The sequence below is a fragment of the Amblyomma mixtum genome, chromosome 7, assembly GCF_055824585.1.
Source record: "Amblyomma mixtum isolate Tamu chromosome 7, ASM5582458v1, whole genome shotgun sequence".
Classification (NCBI taxonomy): Eukaryota; Metazoa; Arthropoda; class Arachnida; order Ixodida; family Ixodidae; genus Amblyomma; species Amblyomma mixtum.
The window spans coordinates 24,443,826-24,457,842 of NC_143018.1; the positions used below are offsets into that span (position 1 = coordinate 24,443,826).

At 50.0% G+C, this 14,017-nt stretch overlaps 1 protein-coding gene across 1 annotated transcript in view; it reads left to right on the plus strand.

Annotated features, from left to right (window-relative positions):
- Nucleotides 1–10,058: 10,058 nt before the first annotated feature.
- Nucleotides 10,059–14,017, plus strand: part of LOC149335331 (FYVE, RhoGEF and PH domain-containing protein 2-like) — a 44,309-nt gene continuing 40,350 nt past the window's right edge. The window contains exon 1 of the mRNA XM_089552016.1: nt 10,059–10,269. The gene's annotated coding sequence lies outside the window, so the exon portion shown is untranslated. The remainder of the gene's footprint in view (nt 10,270–14,017) is intronic.

Below are 14,017 nucleotides of genomic sequence, written 5' to 3' on the forward strand. Positions count from 1 at the left end.
AAGTATTGTACTTCCCAAAAGAGGGGGAAGAGGAGAACTTTTTTTGAAGCTACAACTAGGTCCCCTTGAAAAAATGCTTGCTAAGCTTTACGTTCCACCTGTTCTGTATAAAGCCTAGCAGTTTAGGAGGAAGTGGGATGGTGCAGCATCTAGTGGGAGGTTGTAGCAGTGTTACATGCACATGGAAATTGTTCTGTTCCTGCGCTGATCCAGCCATCATATGTTGCAGAGCATTAGGTTGGCGAGAAGAGTGGTTGTCTGTACTCCTCGGAGGATGTGCGCTTGTAAGATATTGCATGGTGAATGGGGCATATTATCAAAATAGTGCAGCCCATCCCAATAGTTGATTTGTCTAGTTCCAAGCATTGTTAGTGTTTGTAACTTTTAAGGGTTTTTGAGGCCTCTGTTGTTTCCAGCATGAATACGATAATTTCCAGTATGAATAGGGTAATTACATTGTCCTCGCCAGGTAATCAAGGCAGCAGATCTCTATGGCTGACTAGGGGTGAGACTCTCCAATACACAACATATACATTTTCGTAGAGCGGGAACAGCACTGCGTTGGATGGAGTAGACTGCGACTTGCGCCTAGCAACAAAGCAATATCACCTTTGTCTGCAATACACCACCAGTTCCACTAGTTGTATTGTTGGGCACAGTATGAATGGCTAGAGAAAACGCAGCGAGCTATTGAAACAAAAATGATAGGTGTGACATTAAGAGATCGGAAGCGGGCGGAGTGGGTGAGGGAACAAACGCGTGTTAATGACATCCTAGTCGAAATCAAGAGGGAAAAAATGGGCTTGGGCTTGTAATGCGAAGGCAAGATAACCGCTAGTCCTTAAGGGTAACGGAGTGAATTCCAAGGGAAGGCAAGCGCAGCAGGGGGCGGCAGAAAGTTAGGCGGGTGGATGAGATTAAGAAATTTGCCGGACTACGGTGGCCGCAACTGGCGAAGGATAGGGTTAATTGGAGAGACATGGGAGAGGCCTTTGCCCTGCAGTGGGCGTAGTCAGGCTGATGATGATGATGATGACGTATGACAATTATTGATGAGAAAGTGCGATTTATTTACCCATTGAGGTCAATTCATTTAGAAGTACGGTTATGTGTCTACTGGAACCGGAAAATTTCAACGGAAGTAACTATGGTTGAAGAGATAGAGAGATTCCGTTTATTTCTTAAGGAGCACTCTTTCGAAATGCTCACCACTATATGCGTCAAGGAAGGTGGAACCGTCTGCTGTAAACGTAGTCTGGCTAGATTTATTTGTCTCAAGTTTGCAGCAAGAAACGAAGGTAAACCGATTGAACAGGACTGCTGTCGTCATGGGCGCCAGGTAAGCTGTGAGCATGCGCAGAAAACCTCACCTAAATGGTATCGTCGCGTAGTGCGATGCCAATGCACACCAATGCGCCCACGTAAGTTTGCGTAGGAAGAACCTATCCCTGTGAAAGAAACAAAGAAAAAGCTATTAAAAAAGGGTATTTATTTTTTTTTAGTTTTAACCCAGAAAAGCGCGTTTCGCTGTGTGTATCGTGCTTCCCGTTTTGCGTAAGGAGGCTAACTGAGCTTCCTTATTTAATCTGCTCTTCATCATCTAATAGGCTGGCAGTTAATTTGATAACAGGACGACGATTTTTCGTTCCGTAGACTATGGTGTGTTATAGCAGATCTACCCTCTTCATGCACTGTGCCCAGAATTTGTCTCGATCTGGGCAGTTTTGAGTACTCTTGTACAAGGCGTAGCTCCCACATATGTGAATGCACTTAAAATGTACTGAAATCTGAAGAATCTTGCGCAGAAGCATCTCAAGAAATTATGCAAAGTGACAGCAAAAAATAATTTTTAATACTGACACCTCTGCATATTTAGGTAACTCTGGTCTTGTTCTAATGAGTGCTTTATTCGCTTGTTTTGCTAGAATGAGCCCTTTAATAGTGATAAAATATTCTGATTTGCTTACAAGGGTCAAAACAAGTATAGCTGTTTATTAGCTGTGTGAACACTTAAGGATCCTGCAGAAATGGTCTAATTAAACATCTGAAGAATGCAGGCATTTTTTTTTCGTAAATTATTAATGCGATCACATCAGAATTAAGCTTTACCGGGAAAAATTGTGTCGTCGGAAGCTAAGATTGGTTAGAGGGAAGTGACGTCACCAGACATCTTTGCCATTAGTTCAACGGCTAGAGAAAAGCGACGTAACCACACTCAAGCATTCCCAGTGACGTCACCAGACTGGTGCATATCCATTGGCTGATTGGCTGGAGGGGAATGACGTCTCCACACAGGAGAATTCCCATTGGCTCGAGAGAAGTGACGTCACCAGACCGGAAGTGACGTCACCAGGCCGGAAGTGACGTCGCTTTCGGTAGAGGCGTCAACAGCTGCTAAGGCTTCCGCAATGCGACTGCATAATGGAATCAGGTTTCCCTGTGAATTCGGACACGCTGGTAAAGCTTTCCAAATTTTTCCAAGATCTGCGTAATAACGAGCTCCTGAAGGCGTTATGCAAAGGTGGGCGTTTCGAAGTCGTCTGCTTTGGACGATTGATGGGGTACTTTCGGATTCAGACCGCACCTACATAGCACGCGAGCGAGAAAGGTTGTCCTCCCGTTCAGCATCCTGGAGCCTTTGACCTTTTGACAGCGTCGTTTAGGCCGGGACCAGAGCGTGCGATCGGCCTTGCGGCAATGTTGACAGCACCGGCTCAGGTAGCGCGCCTCGCTTCACTGCTTGTCAGGTCTCCCGTCCGACGACGTCATCGGTGCTGTGAAGTTGTAGCACACACAGCACTCCGCGTCTGTGGCTGACAGCTAAAGGAAGCTCTCCCGAGTTTTGAATGCTTTGGCAGCATAACGTATTGGGCAATGTAACTTCGCGCGCCAGCTAACTCGAAATATAGCTAAAGCGTTGTCGGCGCGGTGGGTAAACAGCTTTACTTCAGCAGAGAGCGCGAGGCAAATTCTGAGGAAAGGAGAACCTGTTATTACCAGTTTACGACACTTGCTCAAGCGCCGTTTACGGTGGTCAAGGAAATTGAATGCCCTGCTCTGGGCTTGAATACAAGCTTCGAATTTTTTTTGTTATATAGCTGCTTCGAGACACTTTAGACCCCAGCAGTCATTATACTTTGGTAATAGATTCGTGCATATCCGTAGCTTTCTTCTGTCCACGTACCCGTCATTATCCTCTATCCCCCCCCCCCCCCTTTCCCTTCCGCCGCCACGGTGGCTCAGTGGTTATGGCGCTCGGCTGCTGGCCCGAAAGACGCGGGTTCGATCCCGGCCGCGGCGGTCGAATTTCGATGGAGGCGAAATTCTGGAGGCCCGTGTACTGTGCGATGTCAGTGCACGTTGAAGAACCCCAGGTGGTCGAAATTTCCGGAGCCCTTCACTACGGCGTCTCTCATAGCCTGAGTCGCTTTGGGACGTTAAACCCCACAAACCAACCAAACCTTTCTCTTACCAAAGCAACTACAAGGAATGGTGACATTCCTGCCTTTCTCCGATAAATCTTTCTCCCTCGCATCACCTTTGGACCGTATTTCCGTCATTGCTGAAGGTGCGCCACGTCTAAGTTCCGTGACCACTTTTTAGTGTCCCTTCAGGCTTGTAAGAGCCACATTAGCTATTAAACGTGGCTTTCCTCTGTGATTCGCATACAGTTTAGAGATTAAGATGTTTGCGGTTTCAACAACGCAAATAACAGCAAACAAATGGCAGGGTTTTAACGTAGTTAAATCTGGTAGACGTGCGAAGGCGTGTGCTTAGCCTGATTGGCTCCTTGCTGGGTCGTCGGCACGTCTGGCGACGATATTAGACTCAGGATAAGCTCTGATCGAGTTTAAGCTGATCTGATCTGTCTGCACCGCAGATGGGAGTTGATGACGATGACGATGTGCAATGCACACCTTGCGAGAGTGTTGCAGTTTAACACGAGTCATGATGGGCTGCGGCTATACTTTCGTGCAGTGGCCAGCGAAGCTGATTAGTTCGCGCCACCGCGGGTTTGATTCCCAGTAGCGGCAACATTTATTTATTCATTCAAGTTCAAGGCTTCAGCGATGACCCGGCTTTTGCAGCTTTGGTCGTGAACTAGGGCTGGCGCTCTAAAAAAAGAAAGTCTGTAGCGTCGCTTCTCAAGCGGCCACTTCCAACTGGCTCTGTTGCGTTGGTTGCTGTTGCGTTCGTGATTATTTTGTCAAACAGTCCAAATAAGGGGCGCACAAGATCGGAGTGGCTTTTACTGCATAGTTCTCTTTTTCCTTTCATCCGCTGTCGCGCTGTAAACACTTGCTTGCGTCTCCGCCATAGTCCCGCAATCGTATCGCCTTCCCACGTATTGCAACTTTCCTTCGCGACTGCACCTTTCATTCTGCTCCTCTTCTTCCCTTTCTGGTCCCGGCACTTCCGTCGTATACACTTGTGACGCACGCAACGTGGTGTTCGGTGGCGCCGAAATAGACGCGAAGACCCCTCGTCGCGCGTATACGCGCACATTCCACGGCTCGCGGACGCTTGCCAAGTTTTGACCTCAAACGGGAAACCCCGCGGGTGGTGACGCCGGGGAGGGCGGCGCTGGCCACGAATGCGCTCGGCTTTCGTCGCCGACGAGTGCGAACCTTGAAGACAGCTTCTAAAGTGGCAGGAAAATAGCTTATAGCCCAACAGTGACTTCGGACTCCGTAAACCTGTGATTGCATTCATTGGTGGTCGCAACGATCTATAATGGGCGGGTCAAAATCTAGTAAACTGCAAGGCACCGTATTTTGTGACGTTTCATTCGATGTCTATTTCATATGGTCATGACGTCATAGCGACGACAGCGACATGATGCGGAGGAACAAACCACCAATCACAGACACGGCCGGTGTGGATGAGGCGCCGCCGCTGTTACCCTGCTGCCGTCGCATCCAGTCCGGCCGTGTCCATCCGTTTGTCCATCCTCCACCAATTCGTCGCACAAACTCTGCATAGTTTCCTTCCAGAGGCAACATTACCGCTGATAAAGCTCGTCAAGCGTGTCAGAAGAGTCGTCGTGCACCCTCATTCGTTCGTCGGTGTCGGTGCCAGTTTACCACTCTTGTCTGGAATAGGGGTGGGGCGCGTGAATGGTATCGTGCAAGGGCGTGTTTATGCCATGACCATACATAATGACGTCATCCTCTCAAGCTTATGTCACCGGGAGGGGCGACTAATGGCAGACGATCAAATGAAAAGGAAAACGAAGTTAAATGATACCAAATGCGGGGCCTGGTCTTCATTTGTTCAGTCCGAGCATCTTTCATGTGGACGCCGTTAATGGCTTACGAGTGCCTGCTGCCGTTTTTAAGCAACACGGATGGTCCTAGCACACCGTTGCCCCAATACAACGACAGCGACAAGAAGAACGCTAAACGAACGCATCAAGAAATGCAGTTCTTCAGCAGCAACAACAAAAACAGAAGCAGTAGCACAATAAATTGGCTGAAAAAACAGCAAGTAATGTATTTTCCACTCACGAGCAAACCAAAGACGAAGACAACGGATACCACTTTTAAGCTTTTGTTTTTATTGACACTGAGTCGCGTGTGTGCCACCTGTAGCCTTTCGGCTGGATTGGCAGTTTACAGGCGAAATCTGAGTGCATCTCCCTTCTGTCTGACTGCCCCATTAACGCAATTCTAGCAACGAAACATAAGCCGCATATATTGAAGAATAACGTCATAATTATAGCAGAGAATGAGAAACCGTAGTGACGAAAGTGGAGAAGGAACCCATTTGGACGTGTAGTTGAGCAACAACTCCTAGTTCCATGATCTCATTGTATCGTGCTCGCGATTATCTCCGTGAAAGGACAACGATGACATTTAATTCAATTTTTGTTCTTGGTAAAACTCGATGTTAAAACACTCTGCGTCTACGATGATCGTTGTTCGGGAGCAAAAGGCATATTTGTCGCTGAGGGAACTAGAATTAAAAACCAAACCTTTTCTCCCCTCGGCTAGATTCAAATTCGTGACGATAAGATTGAAATGGACTCCATGATCCCCGACTGGATATGGATGGTGGCGTGGCATAGCCTCAGTCACTCGTGTTAAAAAAACTGGTCTTTACATCTTGCGTTTTGTTTGTGAAAACGGCCGGCGGCCGTTTGGACTATTTTATTTTTTTACCTTTCTCATTAGGTAAAAACTCCTATGCTCTCGCCGTACCATCCTACTTCCACGATAACCCTCATTCTTCTCCTCCTTTCAGGGTAACTACCCTCAAGGTGGTTGCCATGACAACAAAGCACTGCTTGCGCCTTATGCTCTCGTTAACCACCCTCCGTTAACCGTTAACTACCCTCTGGTAGGACTTCCCTATGGTGTCTCCGTACCCTCCTCCTCCCACGGTAACCATCTTCCGGATAGCGATTCCTCCGCTCAAGCCACATCCTCCTCCTTCCACTACGACCACCTTATATATTTACGCCTTCCTACGCTCTCGCCATATCCTCCTCCTTCAACGATAGCCCTTCTACTTCCAGGTTAACAACTTACAGGGTGGTTCCCGTGGCAACCACCCGGCCATATATCCTCCATATGTCTCGCCATATACCCTCCTTCCACGGTTACCATTCTCCTCCGTCCAGGGCAAGTACCTTTCGGGTGGTTCCTGTGGCAACCACCCACGGTTCCACTTTGTTACGTTCATGCCATGTCCTCCTTCTTTGATTACCATCTGTCAGTTGGAGATTCCTCCACTCTCGCCACACGCTCCCCCTCCCTCGGTAACCACCCTCCGGACGGTTTCGGTGGCAACCATCCACAGGTTACGGATCCTCCATACACGTCATACTTTCCTCCTTCCATGGTAACGGCTCTCCGAGTGGTTCCCATGGCAACGCACCCACCGGTTACGCCCACGACTACAACATTACACTACTTCTACTACTACGACACGAAATCCAGAAACGGGCGCTTAATAGCTGTCCATGTGAAATTTGAAAATTACGAGACTACCACGAAACATCCAGTGAGTCTAGCACGTCGGCCTAGCCCTGCTATTGCACGGCCGGAGACTGCAGGGAGAGGCGGCAGTGCGCGATGCCGCCGCTCTAGCCCAGCCCTGGCTCTCCACCTGAGCTCATCATGTGTACTGTCTATAGAGGTGAAACTGTGTGAACAGGCGGACGTTATGGCACGGCCTGACGTCTGTCGCACAGCCAGCGCTGTAATACATGGAAGCCCACCTCACCGATACAAGTCCCCCCCCCCCCCTCCCCCCAATATAGTTGAAGCAACTATAGGCCTACATGCGTAGATAATAACATGCTGGGGCTAGTAAATACATGGGCTTCCATAGGAGCTCCAGTGAGAAAAGTGTAACGAAGAAGTATACACCACCGCATAAGGGAATACCCCACTGCATTCCAGGCAGATAAGGTGACCTTGGTCTGTAGGACCAGGAGCACCTTATATGTCCTGGAATGCAGTGGGGTATTCCTTTATCCTGGTCCTACCAGGTGATCCTGGTCCTCCACGCCAGGATCACCTGCAGGCATTTATCTGCGCAGTTCGAATAAACTAGTGCACATATAGTGCACATTAGGACCCTGGTGACGTAGCCACAGCAGTGGTGGAGTGACTAGAGCCTCTCTCCTCGGTTCTGGCGAGGTCGGGGGATTCTGAGGTGTTCTCCGAGGCGCGCGTGTTCCTCGCGGTTATTGCCGTCCAGATTGACGTCCCCCGGCCGCGTGTTCGCCAAATGCAGCCGGTACAGCCAGCGATGACAGCGCCGCCCACCGGCAGGTAGCAGCCACATTAAGGCTGGTTATAAATATTCATTCGGAACGACGGCTTGACATCGCTGCTATGGCGCAGTGGATTAGAGGCTCGTGTTGCGTATGGAAGGTCGGCCGTTCGACTCCGCTCTCTGTACTGTAGTTTTATTGTTTTCTAAATTTCATTTTTTTTTTTAAATTTTTTCCCTTTTAGGTCGCAAATCGTGATGCTTAGGGGCATATAACGCCGTTTAAGAGGATTTATTATCCCTTTTAGGTAAGGCGTCGTGACAATCTTCAGTCACCGTGATCAATTCACCGTGGTTTCAAGCCTTGTGGCTGTACAGGCTGCAGTTGGCGAATACGCCCCCCGGCCGGTGGGATGACGGCACACCACCCTCCTCGATGGCGTCAGAGGGGAAAAAGGGGAGGGGGCCAGCGTGTGACGTCGGCAGGCCTACCGCTGTACGCTGGAGCCAGTCGCTGTCCGACCGGCAGCTGTGTTGTCAGGGCGAGGAGTGGGCAATACCTGGCTGATCGCGCTATACTCTTATATTTTAATGCATTGGAATGGATTACAAGGATACATCTCCATGCTCTCGCTTTCTGCCCAGTTTTTGTCTGTCTGCGGACGGTTGTCGGTATCGGAGCTCTCACCTGAATAACAAAAGAACATCATTAATGTATTTATAAATGTACAGATGGCACATTAACAGGACAGCGTACTCTTCAATAATGACCGCGTAGGTCTAGGTTATATGCTATCCATCTTCGTTAATAAAAATGTACGGGGACGCTTAAGTAACCTCAAGAGTGCAGTGCGAGAGCATTAATTTCCAGTTTGTCGCAGCTTCTGTTGCAACTTCTGTGTGTGTTTGCGTTCAGTTTCTTTGCAACTGTCGCTCCATCAACCGCCATATTCGGACCGCTAGCTGCAGTATCAGGTATGAGCTATGCTGTGACGGTGCCGACACTGGCATGTATGACTTTTTTATTTTTGATTTCAATTCTCTTTCTAGATTGCTGTCTACAAACTTGCTCACAACCCGGTGCGTAGGTTGTGACGACGTCACAATATAACGTGACCTGTCTCGACCAATCAGCAAATTTCGTGACACCGGCATCGGCGGGGTTTTGGTGTGACAACTGCAATGCTATAGCATTCGAAATACAGTCCATTCACCCTCAGGGTACGACAAAGGGATCAGCGCTAGCTTCTCGGCGATATCACTGACATAATGGTGACGTCACACATCACTGAACGTTTTGCAATATATGAAAGAACTGCGTTCATACCCTTTTTTCCCGTCGAACAAAGCTTTTGTCCAGAATTGTTGGGTATGAGAGTAGATAGATGGCAGTGTTGGTTACGAACTTACGATCTACTCGTGTTGTATTTTCCGTTTCGTCCTCGTCTTTCCGCGTTGTTTTGTACCGCACATAGTTCGAGAGGTTTAGCATAGCGTCGCTATAAAACGTTACCGCCGGGAGCCAACAGCGCATGCGCAGACGGCGGCCTGCGATGCGGTAGCTATGCTAAAACGCCGTAAAAAAACAAAAACAAAAAAGTGCCCTAACCCTCTAACCTTCTACACAACCCGCACGTTACAAATGGGTTCCGTTTTCAGGGAACGCCTTCTGCCTTCCTCTTGCTTCTTTGATTCAAAAATTCCCCCACCAGTAATCCCCTAAAAGCTTTCTCTATACGCTTCTGATTCAAGGTCTTATCAACGCACCCGTCGGGGGTCTTTGACGGCTGACGCCCCTGATGATCCAGGGCGCGCACAGTAGGGTTGGGTCGTGCCAGAACGAAGCGGCAGGGAACCCCGCATAGTTAAGGCCGATTCACACGACGGACCGTTCGCCCGCGGCCCGCGCACTACGTGTGCATACGTCAGCACATTGAGGGGCGCGCTGTCGGCCGCCATCCATCCATGCATCTAGCGCGCCTCTCAAAGTGCTGACGTATGCACACGTAGTGCGCGGGCCGCGGGCGAACGGTCCGTCGTGTGAATCGGCCTTTAGGGGAGGAAGGGCTTTTGCATAATGACACCCAGCGGCTGCGTGGCGTGCCGGCCCGCGCCCGAATAACCGTTCTAATCTCGCGCGCGCGGGAAGCCCTGGGATCCGTCGTCGAATGACGTGGCGCGCCGGGCGCCTGGCGGCAGCGCTGGCGCCGACGCTACGGCGACTCCGGCGGCGTTGGCACGCCGCCGCTCGCTCGCTGCCTGGGCCGATCGATGTCGGCAGCGCGCTCGGTTGCAGTCCGACCACCCACCTCGGCGCAACGCTCAACGCCGATGCCGGATTACCGACGCTGGAGCCGCTGCTGCGACCTGTGTGTGTAGCGCGCGTGTGTGCAGTGCGCGAGCAAACTATGAGGAGTGAACAGGCATCCACTTGAGTGTATTTGTTTTGCGAGCTACCCTGTGTAGCTGTACTGTACCGTGCACCGTGTGTTTATCGACAACCGAAAGCCTTGCAAGACTGTTTCAACACCGCAATCGAACCATGAGGTAAGGTGGAGCTGAGCAGCCGTGGGCTAGCTGCATAGGAGCGACTGGTCTCTCCCGATTGAATGAAACCCTTGGAATGAACGAGTCTATGGATCCGCGTTTGTTTTTGTTTCGGTTCGTCCTTCGCCGCTTTGTACAAGTATGCGGTGTTATGCGGTTCAGTCGACCGTACTTATTACTTTGATTTGCTTGGTTTAAGGTCGGTTAACCCAAGCTAACGCGACGTCAACAAACCGAACTCTTACCTTGCTCGCCCGCAGCCTCATTTTGCGAACAGCTTTTCTGTAAGCAGGCTGTGGTAAACAATTGCAGCTCCGTGTTCCTGACTGTGTTCAGCGCAGCGGATAATTGTATGTTTATACTAGCAAAAGACCTTAACGGACCGCGGATGCGTGGGGCACCCTGTAAGCAAGCAAGCAGCTCGGAAATAGAGCTGTTCGTCGCGTTTGGAAGTTTGCCCGCCGCATAGCTCCCTCATTAGCTGCCTGCGTAAGAGGATGCCTCTCCTTTTTATCCTTCTTCTGTTTCGCGACGGTCTCTTTTAAAGTCGACCTTTGAAAGTGACGCTGTGAGCGAAGGGCTTTTGCTGGTGTCTTCCAGTTATCAATGGGACGGTTGCAGAGCTTCTAGCGCAAGGCCTCCTAAAAATAAATGCCTTTCTCGCTAGCGATGTTCTGAAGGGACCACACACGAGTACACAGGTGCAAACACACCCTTGAAAGCCGACTCGGATGCATAGTTTCCGCTTGTCTGGCAGCATGTACCGTGACGGCTAGGGGTGCGGTTTTTCCGCTGTCTTGTGCGTCGAATCTGCCCTCGTACGCAGTTCCTAGCTGATGGCTATATGCACGCCCGAACAAACTGCGCACGTAAGCGCTGTTGCACTGCTCAGCGTTCCTTGGCGCTAACACTATAGCATCCTGGATTGTTTATTACACGAGCTGAAGCAGCTATGAGGGGACTCGCATATCAGTTGGGGCTGAGTGACTAGATGGTCGGTTCGTTCTCTTGAAAACGTTTCTTCCTAGCTCCGGTCGATGAAGAAGAGTAAGTGCCTCCTCATTTACCTGTCAACAGTTAAGTCATGCTCACGCCTTACAGTACCGCCTGTAGTTTCGCCGGTTACGCGAATAATTAGGTTGGTTTATGGGGTTTAACGTCCCAAAGCAACTAAGGCTATGAATGACGCCGTAGTGAAGGGCTCCGGAAATTTCGACCACCTGGGGTTCTTTAGCGTGCACTAACATCGCACAGCACACGGGCCTCTAGAATTTCGCCTTCATCGAAATTCAGCCGCCACAGCCGGGATCGAACCCGTGTCTTTCGGGCCAGCAGCCGAGCGCCGTAACCACTGAGCCACCGCGGCGGAGCGCGAATAATTACACTTGACAAACACCTGAGTGTACTTATTTGGTTACAGAGGAAAGCATTACGGTCCTCTAAAATATGTCACTGTAAGGTGATTGAACCCGGGACTATGTTACACCGGGGCATTCCCACTACCATTTAGTCTAACGAGAATAGCTAGCGGATAGCTGGGGGAGACCGCGCCGATCAGCTAATTCCAGCCGTAATGTCGTTAGACCGATGGCTTCAGGAAAAATCGAGGGATTAAGTGAAATTCAGACGAGATAATAATTCATTGTGAATTACCTATTTCTTACCTACAAGGAATAGAATATCGCTAGTCATGCTTTCCAGAAATCGTCCCGGCCGATTCTTCAAACGTCTAGCGTTCTTCTTGGCTCATAGAATATACTGTCGTCATCATCATCGGCAGACAAGTCATGTCCGTGGTAGATAATGAAAGCACCGTCACTTCATTATGTTCTCCTGTGTCGTGCGCTGATTGCCTACAATATCCTAGCCTCATCCGAGCACATATGCTTCCTTGCAAAAGACGTGTAGAAACCTCGAAATTCAGCCACATATTGGTAACTGGCATCTTATGGTTCACGTTAACTGAGTGTTGAAAGTGACCTAGTTATTGCAAACCGAAGGTCGCTGGTGAAGAAAAGAATAGGGTCGCTGTCGTCAAAAGCCAACATCTCGAGCTGTTCTTTCGCGCTGTTATTTCGCGAATGCGGAGCTGCCCGTCAACCAAGAAACGTTTGCGGAAGCTATTCAGATCAGTAAGCAAGAGGCCAGAAGACACTTTTGAGGTCAATGGGCTGAACAGATTAGACGGTGCGAGCTATATGCAGCGCAAAGATAGCGTGAGCAAAAATAGAAAGGGAAGCGTCGTCAGGTGTATCTCAACCTGACCCACGGCTCGATAACGTTTCCGTGAGTCGCTGCAGTCTATCGCTTCAGGGTCGCAGACTTCACGACTTGCACGCATTGTAGAAACGCACAGAGGAGCCGCATGCAATCTTTTAGTGAGGGGGGAAATCCCATCGCTCTTGACTTTGCCGCCCGCGCCGCCGTCCCGGAACTGGCATCTTGCCAGCTGTGCTGCAACCGCGGAGGAAGCAATGCTTTATCGACGCAAGCGAAGCGCTCCTGCAGCGTAATGACGGCGGTAGCGCCGACGACGTCTGTCGCCTGGAAGGAGGGGGCGACCCTCGGGGCTTCCGCCGTACGAAAATTGCCCCGCGGCCTGTCATGCATGGAACGCTGCGGGGCTTCCTCAACTTCTGCTCAATGAAGCGAGTCTGCATCGCGCCGACCAATTGAAAGCGCGTCTGCGCGCATATGAGAACATCCTCCGTCTTGGCATGCCGCCTGGCAGCGAGTGGGGAGATGGGCTGTGTCTGGCCGTTGCCCCGGGGGCGACTGACCGCTCGATCGAATCTCGTTGGGCTCCGCAGAAGTCGGGGCGTCGACGCTGTGACCAGCGATGAGTGGATCTCGTCGCAGGCGGGGTTGCCCCGCTATTACTGTGTTCGACTGACGCTTGTGGTACGGACAAGTCATCTGCTGAGGCTTGAAAACGGGTCACGTGTACTGTCCCCAAGATGGACGACAAAAGAGTTATTGCGCCTAACGCAGGATGTGATCTTTATCGAAGGCTATGCGTGGAAAGTACTGCGGGTAGTTGGCCCAATTCCGCGTCTTTTTGTTTCAAGTTTTTGCACATATAAGCACTGCGGAGAGGCACTGGAGGAAGCAGGTTTAATGAGGGGGTTAATAATATCTGTCCAGGCGCAGCCATTCCGCTAATCGGCGTGCTGTGAGGTCCTTCCGAAGATGAGTCTGCCCAAGGCACGTTGTAAATATGCTATTTCAAATAAAATAAAAAAAGGTGGCTGAGAAATTCAGGGGTCTATCTTTCATACAAAATTGCCTACTCGGAATTTAACTTCACATTTCTTCTTCGGTAACTTCCAAGTCAGACTTCAATGGTCTTTGCAAGGAAATGTTTGCGCGATAAAGAGGGGACACAGAGAGGCGCAAACTTACAACAGTACAGAAAGAAAACGGAATCCACCGTATATAGAATTGCACAGAACTTTCCTGAGATGATCCGTTCATCAACTGGCCCAGCAGTGTACACTATTCAAAGCTCTGCCTGTGTGTCCCTGATGTCAGAAGACGGCCGGCCACAAAGGGACCTTTTCCAATTGCTGCTGCCCCCGGAAACCCGTGTACAAGATTGCGCAGTGCCTTTGAAAGCTATTAAACAAACTGACGGTTTACCAGCGATGCAATGATCAATCGAACACCCTGCCTCTCGAATGCGAGGCGATCTGACAGAGCGCTCGTTCTTTTCTTTTTTTTTCGTTATTAAAGTGCTGCGTATGATCCA